This window comes from Rhinolophus sinicus, linkage group LG17 (genome assembly GCF_036562045.2).
Source record: "Rhinolophus sinicus isolate RSC01 linkage group LG17, ASM3656204v1, whole genome shotgun sequence".
Classification (NCBI taxonomy): Eukaryota; Metazoa; Chordata; class Mammalia; order Chiroptera; family Rhinolophidae; genus Rhinolophus; species Rhinolophus sinicus.
The window spans coordinates 22,686,794-22,700,024 of NC_133766.1; positions in this window are offsets into that span (position 1 = coordinate 22,686,794).

Here is a 13,231-nt window from a genome sequence, read left to right on the forward strand (position 1 = left end):
TTTGAAAATTTCTTTGCTTTCTGGCATGACTGCATGTCCAGGCCTATTGCGTGTATGTCCTGCCACAGAACCTGGAATGAGCTATTTCCTGTAAGGGTCTCTGATTGATTTTTTTTTTCCAGAAAAGGTATTTAGACACCATAATGTTTGCATCAGGAGTACTTGTTGCTGGGTTGGTCATTGTTTTAGGCCTTTTAATGGACAAAGCTAGGGGGAAAATTTTAATGTAAATATACTGTGAGTTTATATTGATACTTCTAATTCATATTCAGGACTGTATACACCTGCACACACACACCCAACGCACGCAAGTATTTGACTTCTCTAATTCCTCCCACACTGAAACAGGCCTGGCCCAGAGGCTTTTAGTGTGTGTGTGTGTGTGTGTGTGTGAGAGAGAGAGAGAGAGAGAGAGAGAGAGAGAGAGGAGCAGAAGCAAAAAGAACCACCAGCCAGCCATCAGCCTGTCTGTGCCACCAGCACATAGAACCTGGCCCACCAGCGTGTTCATTCTTTCTCCCTTGGACAAGCAGCGTCCTCCTCTCTGTGCCAGCTGTCTCAGAGCACACAAAAGGAGACTGCAAATCCTGAGGGAACAGGAGGCTTGGGCTCAGAGGGCTTTCTAACACAAGTTTTCAATATTTGGGACCAGCTCAAACAGCTCACAGGCAATTAAGACCTTGTGTTAGTATTTCCTCAGGTTTTAAAATACATCCCTCACAGAAACATCAATTTGCTAACAAGTACAGATGGGGGAGGACAGAAGCAGAAAGGAAGGGACTCTGGAAAGGAGGAAGAAACTGCAAGTCTCGAAGACATCACAAATGAATCTTTACTGAGTCCTTTCCACATGGGGTCTCAGACAAGTGCAATCTGACCCTTAAGATACAAGAAAGTACGTATGAATCAAATGTGCATAGATATATTAGGCAGCTGAAAGTGGAAAATGCAGAACACAGACTAAAGATACTAATAGAGTTTAGAGGAGGGAAAATGTGATTGAGGTGGAGAAAGAAAGGAACAGGATATTCCACAGCCCTCTTCACCCCCATTGGGCTGGATCCTGCCTGTCTCCCAGAGGGGGATGGAGCTCTGGGTCCTGGCCTGTGGTTTGAGCCCAGGAATTGGAGAAAGGGGCACTGGGGTGGGGTTAGGTGGGTGGTGCCCATCCTTGTACATTCATGAGTCTTTCTGGCCTGGAGTACCCCTTCTGCAGAGCCAGTTACAGTCGGATGGGGGAGCAGGACGGGTAGGGGTGGGGAACGGCCAGTCCCTCGGGCAGCTTGGATCTCAGGTTACTTCTTGTACTGCTGGAAAAAAGTCCTTGGTTTCCAGAGTCGGATTTGATTACAGCAGCCTGGCAGTTTTGTCACTGTTGGCTAGAGGGCTGTTCAGAGCTGGGACTTTCTGACACCCAACACCGTCACTAGATCTCCACACACAGTAGGAGGCAGCTTGCCACTTGACCCCAGTCTACCCCTTACTAGCATTTGACCTTCAACAAGTCATTCTACTGTGTATACTGTAAGGAGGTTGGTTCAACACAGACACAACTCTAGCATTTCATGGCTCCATGATTCTGTGCTGCTCCCCCTCCCAATAAACTGTTTAGCACTTTAGAGTCCCCATGAATGCTCTCACCTTCCCTCCTTTTCATCCCATGATATTTATCTCCCTTCCTGTAAGCTGGACCTATGTTAGCCCTGGACTGTGGCAACGAAAGACACAATCACCACAGCTCCAATGAGGCTGTGAGGAGGGTGGCTTGGAGCGACCCCCTGCCTGCTTAGCGGACCCAGGGCCTGGAGAGGAAGTGGGCTCCAGGGGGAACAAGGTGTGGGTTGGCCCGAGGGCAGCAGGCTGGAGGATGGCCATCCAGACCCAGAAAGCACCCCACAGGCTGGCCTCTTCTCGGTGACTTTATTACAGTGACATGGGAATGGCATAGAGGCAGGGAGACACTTACCCTTCTTTCACCAGTGACAAAACTAAGCCCTGCTAGGATGATGTGACTTGTCCCAGGCCACACTGATGCAGGGCTATTTTTGTTCAGCCATCACCAGTGTTAAAAGATAGAGGTGAGGGGCATCTAAGAAGTCTCTGCATTGTCTCTGCAGCTTTTCTGTAAATCTAATATTATTCCAAAGTAAAAGCGTTATTTTTTTTAATGTGGAAAACTTTGACCTGTGTCATCACTGTCTGATATGCACAAACCAATCGATTAATCAACCATTACTGTTCACTTGATACCTGATAGGAAAAGGAACCAAGAGGTATGAACACGTATAAAACGCAGTCCTTGCTGTCTGAGCTCTCAGATTTCCCTGTGGGAAAAGAAGACACGTTCAAGTGAAACATTATTTCTAACAGTACGAGGCAGTGTGACAAGGGCCAACAATACGTAAAAGTACAAAGGAGGAGGGGAGAAACCACCACTAGAGGGTGTTTTTTAAATAGGGATAAAGACTATTTCCTTCTACGAAACAAGTTCACAGTGTTTTTGACTTAATGAACACTTTCGAAATACATGAGCACTTCCATCGATCGGACATACATTCTCTCAGCCTTCATGCATTAGTCATAAAGAAAACCACCAAACCTTATTGATTCTACATCCTAAATATCCCTCACATTGATCGCCTCATTGCTAACCTCCCTGTCACTGTCCTGTCATCTCGCTCCTGGACTAATGCATTAACCTGATCGATCTCCCTTACTTTAGTCTCGAGCCAGCTCGGCTGTGGACTGCTGGCCGTGAGGTCCCCGCCTGCACTGCAGCCTGAGTTATCTTCCAAAGACACTGAGCTGACTGCTGCACAGTCGGGTGGCCTAGGAACCTCAGGAGACTCACCTGCACGCAGCAAGCAAGCTCCTTCACAGGGGGCTCCATTTATCTCTTTATCCTCTTAGCCTGCCACCCTCCTGTTCCCTCAGGCCCCCAAACCCTGCTTCAGCCCCAGTGAGCTTCTTCTCACTGTTCAACCAAACTGGGCTCTGTTGAACCTCAGTGCCTTTGCACTCGATGCGGTCTCTTCATGGAAAGCCCTCTGCCTCTTCTCTACCTACTGAAATTGTATTTATTCTTCAACTCTCAGCTTAAACATTTCTTTTGCTAGGTCCCCAAAGTTAATCACGTCTTCCTCGGTCTTCCCATAGCATACTGCTACTGTGGACCTCATGTACACTGGGCAAAAATGCATTTGACTTATTCATCTACTAATTCTTTTCACAAACATTTATTAAGCAACTGCCATGTGCCAGGGCTGTGACCGGGTGAAAAGATAGGAATTGTCTCTACCCTCTTGGAGGCCCCCAACCTGTGAGGAGTTCAGAGATACACAGAAGCAATTACGGAACATGTGACAGTGCTATGATGAGGGGTACGGGGGTAGGGGAGTGCATGGACGGGCCTTAGCCCAGTCCGGGATGAAGCATGATGGGGGGAATCAGAGAGGGCTTCCTAGGAGAAGTGATGCTAAAATGAGCTGGGAAGCCCCAGCAGGAATTCAGTGTGTTCACCCACCAAGTTCTTCAAAGGCGAAAGCTGCATTTTATTCATTGTTGTGTTGCTTGAAATCTAGATCTGTATTGACACATAATAGGTGCTCAATAAGTTTGCTTACTTGATTAAATGAATTATTGAGCAAACGAAAGAAAATGGTCACATGAAAACCATCTGACTTTTGAGCAAGTGGACAGCCTCAGCTTAACACTCCTGCTTCTCACACCAGGTGGCTGTGCTGAAGTGAAGGCTGGGTCTTGCCTTTGCAGGTCACATAGTTTATCCTAGTACTTTTTTTTTCTTTTTGACCTTTAGATTCGGTTTAGTAATACTGTGTGAGTGACGCGTAGTTTCACTATTTTGAATGAGTGTGTGGTTTTTGTTTCAGTATGCTATAGAAAGAAGTATTTCATTTAATTTATTAATGTCTATGCATTTTATGGATAATGTTTTTCTTAAAATGCTTTAAAATTTTGTTAATGTAAAATAAGAAAAAAATTAAATTTGAGAAGTGAGAGTGGAAAGAGACTGTGAGGGTGACTGGCGGGGGGCAGGGAAAAGAGGTGGAGTCAGATACCAAAGCTGGCCTGGCCTTTACGCCCAGGAGTTCAAAGAACTTTCTTATCTGGTGTCTCTCGTGTTTACAACCAGGGCCAGTCCTTTTTTCAAAAATGATTTTCACTTTTTAAAAATTAATTAATTATTTTTTATTTTTTATTGGGGAACAGTGTGTTTCTCCAGGGCCATCAGTTCCAAGTCAAGTCGTTGTCCTGCAATCTAGTTGTAAAGGGCGCAGCTCTGCTCCAAGTCCAGTCGCCATTTTCGATCTTTAGTTGCTGGGGGTGCAGCCACCATCCCATGTGGGAATCGAACCGGCAACCTTGTTGTTGAGAGCTCGCGCTCTAACCATCTGAGCCATCCTGACTGAGCCATCAGGCCTCCCTGCTGGGAGCTCAGTGGCAGCTCATTGTCTTCGACCTAGTTGTGGAGGGCGCAGTTCACTGGCCCATGTCGGAATCAAACCAGCAACCCTGTTACTCAGACTATGTGCTCTAACTAACTGAGCCATCTGGCTGCCCCAGCGCCAGTCCTTTTGAATGACCATCACTTCTACCAGTGTGATGGTTAATTTTATGTGTCAACTTGACTGGGCCACAAGTGAGCAGATATTTGGTCAAACACTATTCTGGCTGTGTCTGTGAGGGTGTTTTTTTGATGAGATTAACATTTAAATCGGCAGACTGAGTAAAGCAAAGGTAGGTGGGCCTCGTCAAATCAGTTGAAGGCCAGCAGAGAACAAAAAAGCTGACCTTCCTCTAAGACAGAATTCCTCCTTCTTGACTGCCTTCAAACAGGGACATCAACTTTTTCCTGTCTTCAGACTCGAACTGAAACATCGTCTCTTCCTGGGCCTCAAGCCTGGAGCTATACCCTGGTTCTCAGGCCTTCGAACTTGGACTGGAACTGCACCTCGCCTCTCCTGGGTCTCCAGCTTGACGACTGACCCTACAGATCTTGGGACTTGCCGTCTCCATGATTGTGTGAGCCAATTCCTTACAATAAATCGTGCTCTCTATATAAAGAAACCAATAGGAAATCATCCTATTTGTTCTGTTTCTCTGGGGAACCACGACTTACTACCTTTACTAACACCAGGTAAATCATTGACTCTACCTGCCAAAGCTGGAGACCAGTCACCCCCCTCAGCTTACAGACGATGAAGCTAAAGCCCGAGAAGGAAGTCTTCCTACGGCACAGCCCACCAACCACGTTGATTTCTTAGTTGATGTTGGGAATCTCCTTAACTGGAGACCATAAGTAGAAATAAGACTTAACATACAAATACCCCTGGGAAAATAATATACTGATATGAATTCATAAAAGTATATAAATGACTCAATACAATGTTTTGTGAAGAGCAGTTTTTGATGGGGGAAGGTAGGGGTACAGGATGAAAAGACAGACATTGTTCCTACCCTCTTGGAGGTCCTTGCTCAATGACAGTTTCAGAGACGTGCAGAAACAAACTACACACAGTTGGCATAGTTTGGTTCTTGAAAGTGAAAGGAGGAAGGATTCCGGACAATGGGAGATGGTACAGGAAGGGCAGAGCAGGCCCATGGACCTCACCTCCCTATGACTCTGTTGAGAGATGAGCAGACCACTGTCATCTGTGTTACACTGAGAAGCTGAGACGGCACAACTGAGGGTGGGGATGAATGGTGGGAGCTGGCCCAGTCCTTAATTTCGGTGAGCTCCCAGAAAATTTATGAAGATACAGACTTCTAGCAGTAGCACTTGCATCATTTTAAACATATTTTTCGTGCAACGGTGTCTGCCTTCTTGGTTACATTGAGATGTATTGTGGGTTGAGTGGGTGGCAGTGTTTGGAGCAGTAGGGCGATCAGCAGCCTATTTTCAAACCTAATGTATAACTTTTTTGGTTTTTGCTTGTGTGAAGCTTATGATTGACTTTTCTCTCTGGGTCAGTAGCTTGAAAGAGAAAGCCATGTTCTACCCAGTCTGGTCAGTATCATAATTGTCCATCCTACTGAGAGCAGGGGCAATGGGCGAGACGGTGAAGACACTTGAAATTCCATTATGGGAGGAAGAGGTGAAGGAAATGGAGATATGTTAAGCTTGGCAAAGTAACTCCTCGAGAGACTGGAGAGCAGTTTTCAGCTATTTAAAGGGCAGCTTTAAAGGAAGGAATGATGGGCAGCTGGTTAGCTTGGTTGGTTAGAGCGCAGTGCTCTTAACGAGGTCGCCGGTTCGATCCCGACATGGGCCACTGTGAGCTGCGCCCTCCACAACTAGATTGAATCAACTACTTGACTTGGAGCTGATGGGTTCTGGAAAACACACTTAAATAAACAAAAAAAGTGTAATATACATATATATGGAAGGAATGGCATTTTTCTGTGTTCTCCAGAGAGCAGGGGACTGGAGAAAGTTATGGAAATACAGACTTTGATAGTCAAAGCGTAAATGGAGGTAGGGGTTCCAAGTGCTCTGTGCAGGGTCATGGAGAAAATTCAAGCATTAAGGGATGGATGGTCTACATTATTTTAAAGTACATTCTAACCTTGAGATTCTCTGATATGAGGCTGTGAATAATGGTCAGTGGCCACGAATAAAGTGACGAGGTTGAAGTATGACCATTCATCCAACCAAATGTGTTGGTCTGTGGTGTATAAATCACTTTGTCAGGAGAAACTGAGATCCCCATCCCAAGGACAGAAATGGCTATACTACAAAAGGGAATGTTACATGGGCTGTAAAGAGGGGTATGCTTTTCTCCCTTTTCTGTTAGCACAACGTGGCAGAGTTTGGCTAGAACCTAGGAGACTTTTTTAAGCTAGCTAAGGACAACATGTCAGCAGAAGGGAGATGGTCAGAAAGAAACAGACAGGAGACTAGATGAGGAGGGCACTGGGAACGATTGGCCCCACGTTGTTCAGGGGAAGGGGCTCTCTTGCCTGTAGCCCTGTTGTGCAGCTGGCACATCCAGTTATCACATGCTGTGGTCTGAATGTTGGTGTCCCCCCAAAATTTGTATGTTGAAATCCTAACCCCCAAAGATGATGGTATTAAGAGGTAAGAGGTGCTTATGTCAAGAGGATGGAACCTTCATTAACGTGATTAGTGCTCTTATGAAAAAGACCACACAGAGCTCCCTCTTGAGGACACAGAGAGAAGCCTCAGCTGTGAACCAGGAAGCAGGCTCCCACCACAATGCAACCTTGTTTGTGCCTTGATCGCGGACTTCCCAGCCTTCAGAACTGTGAGAAATAAATGTCTGTTGTTTACAAGCTATGCAGTCTGTGGTATTTTGTTATAGCAGCCCAAACAGACTAAGACATTATGGAACATTTGACTTATCCAACCCACTCCCTTTGCCTAGATACCATGCTCACCAATTAGCACGATGGTCAGGATTTGGCTTACCATGTTAATTTCTCTAGAAGAAAGGTTTTCTCTTTTCTTTTTTCTTTTTTTTTTTTTTTAGGAGAGAGCTCTGGTGTGGAGGTGTCAATTAGGAGTCATCTGCCTTTATTTTATTTTATTTTTCCCATTTTTCCGCCTCCCCGCCCCACACACTCCAGTTCAAGCCGTTGTTTCTCAGTCCAGTTGTGTAGGACAGAGCTGCCCGGGCTGAGGCAGATGGTCGCCTGTCATCGGTCGGCTGCTCACAGCAGCTCACGGCAGCTCTTGCCGGCTGCCAGCCGCTCACGCTGGCTGCCGGCCACTCATGCAGGCCACCAGCCGCTCCTGGCAGCACACCATAACCCACAGCAGCACACAGCGGCAGTTCACACCAACCTCCTCCGTCTGCTCACGGCAGCCCAGCTCCAGGGAGAGCCATTGTTCACAATCTTAGCTGTAGAGGGCGCAGCTCACTGGCCCATGTGGGAATCGAACCAGCGACCTCGGTGTTCCAACCACCTGAGCCACAGGGCCAACCCCCAGGAAAGGTTTTTGATAGAAGGACAAAACCCCTATCACAGCACTTATCTCAGGTTATAATTGTTTGTCAGTCTATTACCCTAGACTAATTTTTCTTGGAGCACTCTCTTAGCACAGTGCCCAGCGTACTCAGCAGAAACTCATGAAATATTTGTTAAATGAATGAAGGCTGGATCACGTCTAATTGGGCTGAAAGTGGGCAGTGGGCAGGAGAAGCAGAGAAGTAACATTTGAGGGCTGGACCTTCCTGAAAGTGGAAGTCCTCCATTGACTATTCACTAAGTCCCTCTTATGTGCCAGGCCTAGCCTAGAAGATTCTGGTGTACAAAGATGACTAACACAGTATTTGTTTTTAAGGAGACATTCCAGGCTGAGGGAGCTACATAAACAAAAGGCTGGATTCCTGGAAGTGCTTGATGTGTTTGAGGGGCTACAGTGTGTGGGGCTGGAGATTAGGTTGAAAACGGGCTAAACTGTAAAGGGTCACTAATCAAAATAGGGAACACTAAAGTGTGGTAAAGCCTTTAAACCTTGCCCTTCACAGGACTGTCAGGCTAGAATTTGGACTTGATTCTGGAAGCAGCAGAGAAACCAATCATTGGACACTTTAAAACAGATGAGCGACATAATCAAATGCGTGTTTCAGAAAGTCTCCTTGTGGTAACGTGGTGTGGCGGATGCGCTGGAATGCCTGGATTCTGGGAGAGAAGTCAGAGGGCTATTGCAACAGTCCTAGCAAGACACGTTGAGAGCCATGGGCACAGACACGAGGAGGGGACAGAGGTGAGATTTTCTAGAGATTAGACACAATACACTATGGTGACCAGTTGCCTGTGGAAGGTGAGGAAGAAGGAATTGCTAGAGATGACAGATGTCTGGGTAATGCTTTCGAGTGAAATTTGGGAAGGAGGATTCGGTTAGGTGTGGCAGGTATAAGTAACGAGCCCAAGTGGTACATTGTGAGATGGAGGCGTCATGAGGACATGCAAGTGCAAAAATCCTGTAGGAAATTGGAAACATGGATCCAGAGCTCAAGGGAGAAGTGAGGGTCAGAGATAAAGGTTGGGGGTCATTAGCATTTGGGGGTGAAGAAAGCCTCGTGGTGAGTGTGGTGAAGCACAGTAGTGCAAAGACAGTCCTGGGGCGATGATAGAGGCCATTCCTCAGAGCTGGTGGAAGCCCCCAAAGAGAAAAACTGGCCAGAGAGCTAGGAAGAGAATCATGGAAGCCAAAAGAGGATTGTGTTTCAAGGAACTTGCCAGGAAGGGACATCTCAGCCTGCTTTGGAGGTCAGGTGATGTCTCCTGAAGGAGGTGATGTCTAAACTGTTCTTGAGGATGAGGAGAAGATGGCCAACAGGATAATGCCTAAAAAGGGGATGTCAGACCTGGCAATTCGGACAGCTGTAACCTCCTCCAGGGAAGAGTCAATGGCGGCGACAGCAGACAGACGTAGTCAGTAGATTGAAGAGTGACTGGAAGGTGAGAAAGTATAGGTGGCACATATAGCCATTATTTTTTGAAGTCTGACACTGAAGGTAAGGAAAGAGAGGAAAAGAGAGGCTGAGAGTTAAAGGGGAAGTCTTCTGAGGATGGGTGAGGCTTGAACACACAGCACACTTCTCCGTGTGGGGCATGTTTGTGCCTCTGAGCTCTGCTATGTATGTTAGCCCTTTGCCTAATGATCTAGTGTTTCCATAAGCCTTTGCTGAGCAGCTCCTGGGGTAGGGCCTATGCTGGGTGCTGGGCTGCAACAGTGAATGAGACCTCTTGAGGACCCAGTCCAAAGGATTGAAGAGACAAATAAGAAACTTCAGGTCAGTGTGGTGCCACAAACAGGGTCAGTGCTGGGCACAATAGGAGACACTGGAGGTCACATCCCCAGTGTAGGGGTTTGGGGGGACTCCCTAGAACACGTGACATCTGAGCTGAGACCTAAAGTCAGAGATAGCCAGGAGGGGCAGAGCAGTGAAGGCACTGAAGCAGAATGTGTCCCTACAAACTAAACTCTCTTCCCAACTTTCTCTAAATCCTAGACCTGTCAGGCCCTGGCATGCCCAGGTGATGTCCTCTGGTGAGAACATGAGGTTTCTCCTGACCCTGCTCCCAGCACCTAGTTTTCACCCTTTCCTGTACCGTAGTGGTTTTTACTCCCTTGTCTACCAGAAACTTCTAAAGAGACTGGTTTTAGCCATCTTTGCATCTCCTAAAGTTATCTAGTACAGCACTCAACACATGGCTAATGCACAAAAATATTTTGTGCTAAGACGTATTCGCAGGCTCCAGGACCACGATCATGGCTAATCAATTCTCAAGGGGGCCACTGGCAGGGTTAAGGCACAGAGGTAAAAGGGAAAGAAAGAGTTGGCACAGGAAGAAAAATAAGGCTGAGAGGGCTGGGGCAGGGGACGAGGAGGAAGCACAGAAACACAGATAACGTGTACACGCGGTGGGGCAGGGGCACAGTTCCAAACAAAATCTCCCCAAGGCGCCTGCTTCACGGAGCCTTGGCTTTGGTTTCTTTTCCATCCTGGGAGGGTCCCTATTCCCTCAGCTTTTGGGCTCTCTCACTACAATCTGATTTCTAGACATACTGCATCAGTTACATGCATCGCAGCTGCATTTTCTGAGAAGCAGGGAGAAGCTGAGAGAAAGAAGGGAGGGGGGAAAAAAAGCCCTACAAACCCAACAATTTCCCCACTTTATAAGTTTAGACAGAATTCAAATTTCCTTCCCTTGAGAGTCTGAGGGAAGGAAGCTGGTGGCAGTGTCACACTTCTGAATTGGGTATACAACTCACAACCTAAGTCCTCGAGCAGAGCAAAACTAATTTTGTTTTGCAACTGGATAAAGGAAGAAAAAAGCTGGCATTACACATTTTTGAATTAGCACCAAGTCTCTCAAACTCCACCTCCCTCAGGAAATGTTTCTTATGCAGTAGGAGGTGGTAATTTCACTCCCTCTCCAATCCCTCCTCACCACGTGAAACCCTGTTTAGAGCTGCACTTATCTCTTGGTCGGCCTGATTTGCCTTCACCATCATCTCTGGATCCTTAGCTGAATTCTTTATGTCAATAGGATCAAAAGAGGTAATACAAGAGAACCCTAAAATTGATGGCAGTAGTGGATAGTAAGGATGGTCTCTGAGGGTCACTGGTCCAAGAGGGAAAATTCCTAGAAAAAGGAACAAAACCTTTTGGAGTTTATTCTACAATAAACATTAGAGTATAAACAACACAGTATATAGTAAACAGAATAGTATTATACATTGGTGGTTCCTAAATTGCAATTGAAAAAGAAAAAATTTCCAGTCGGTTATAAAAATATACAAAACAGGAAAACAAACTTCTGGCTTAAAATTCAGAGCAATATGTATCCTATAAGGACATGGGTGGTGTCAAACCACCCAGAGTCTTACAGTGACACACAAGGTGAGTTTCATGAGCTTTTGTCAATTAAGTTACATCTTTTCCAAAGGGCAGATAGGAATAAAGTGATCAGTTCCCGTCTTTCTCCAGTACATACTCCATACCAATTTCATAAGCCTAGAAAGAGTACATTCATCAAAGACCAATAAAATTATTTTAGGTTAAAAATATTAGTGGAGGAAAGAAGAAGACTGGGTGGAGATTCCAAAGATGAAAATTGTATGAAGTTATTCCCAAGGTGTGTTTGTGACAGGTCATTAAATGTATTAGTTTGTATGCCACGGGCACATAACTGCAATAACGCAAGTCTTGTCATGTCCTCTCTGGGAAAACAATGTGTTCTGTGAAGATTACAACTAGGGCTGAAAGATATTGTCATGAAGTTTCCTCGTAGTCTTGAGGCCCTAAGTACCTTGTTCAAGGACCTTTTCAGGGGTTTTTCTCCGGACCTTGAATACTCTGATTATAAATCTTATTATTGGGGATGAAACTTCTTTGCACAGAATAATAGCCTTGGTGAAGATTATTTCTAAAATCAATTCATTGGTTGTGTTTGGTGAATTTTAGGGCCTTGATAGGTAGTGGGGTCAGTAAATGCTGCCAAATTCAATATACACATAGCCTGCATTTTATTTTCAAAGATACCTTTTCCTCTATGTAAGAGTCAATGCCCCAAATACAATAATTATAGGGTCATTTAACAAGAGCTCAAAGCAAATTTGATTTGAGATAGCTCTCAGTCGCTAAGGCTAAGATTGGGAATCCATCTATCTGGTGGGAAAATGACCAAACAAGATAACCAAAAAGCACAATCTTTTTCGTTGACCAACATAACCACCATGGAGTTTGCAAAAACAGGACCATCTGTTGTGTGAGGAACCATGGAGAGAGATTCTGTATTTATAGAATCCTGAGTGGGAAAACCAGACACATGAATAAACTTTTTCCCCCCTTAGTTCACTAATCTGAAATCTGCTTTTCTTCTAGTTTCTCTGCTGTCAACATGTACAGTGTTTAAAGAAAACAAAACAAAATAAAAACAGGAGTGAAGTTAAAAGCAGACAGACTTGCTATGACTAATTTAAGAACTACCAAAGTAGGTGGTTTTCCAAAAATACATTGTGATTGACAATACGTCAGCTCAGTCTAAAGGGGTTATGATACAATGATGGACCGGAAGGCTGAATCAGATTATTACTGCTGGCTGGGGCAGAGCAGGGTACAAGAGCTCCACAACCCTTAACTGTTCTTGGTACGGGGCTTTCAAATGAAGCCTTTCTATAAACAAATGTTTTGAATGGGGGTATCTAAACAGCCTCCCTGAATAATGCATCCTTTTTTCCTCTTGGTTTCTAAAATGGAAGTTGTTGCAAGGAAAAAATTTATATCAGGGGCCAAGAGTGCAAGGGCGTTTCAGATGTTGCACGTTCCTTTTAAAACACATATTTCTTACATCCTTTGGTAAAATTATTTTAGAAAAGCTAACATCTTTTGATAGCATTGCTTTTACAAAAATACCTGTTTATCATAATTTCTTGTATTATTGTGGAGGCTGGAAATCAAAGGAAGTGATGATTCTCTTCCAAAAGCCTACAAAGGGGTGATAGGATCACATCTTACTCAGTGAATTCTATTAATTTTACCTTGAGTTCAATTGTGGGGGTAGGGGAGCAATAAATGACATCACCACTTACTGGGTGTCTCCTATATGCCAAGTAATGCACGAAGCACATTACAGCATTTATCTTATTTAATCTTCTCAGCAACTCTCCTCATTTTCATCTTCATTTTACGTGAGGGACTGAGGTTCAGAGAGGTTAAGCAACTCACTGCAG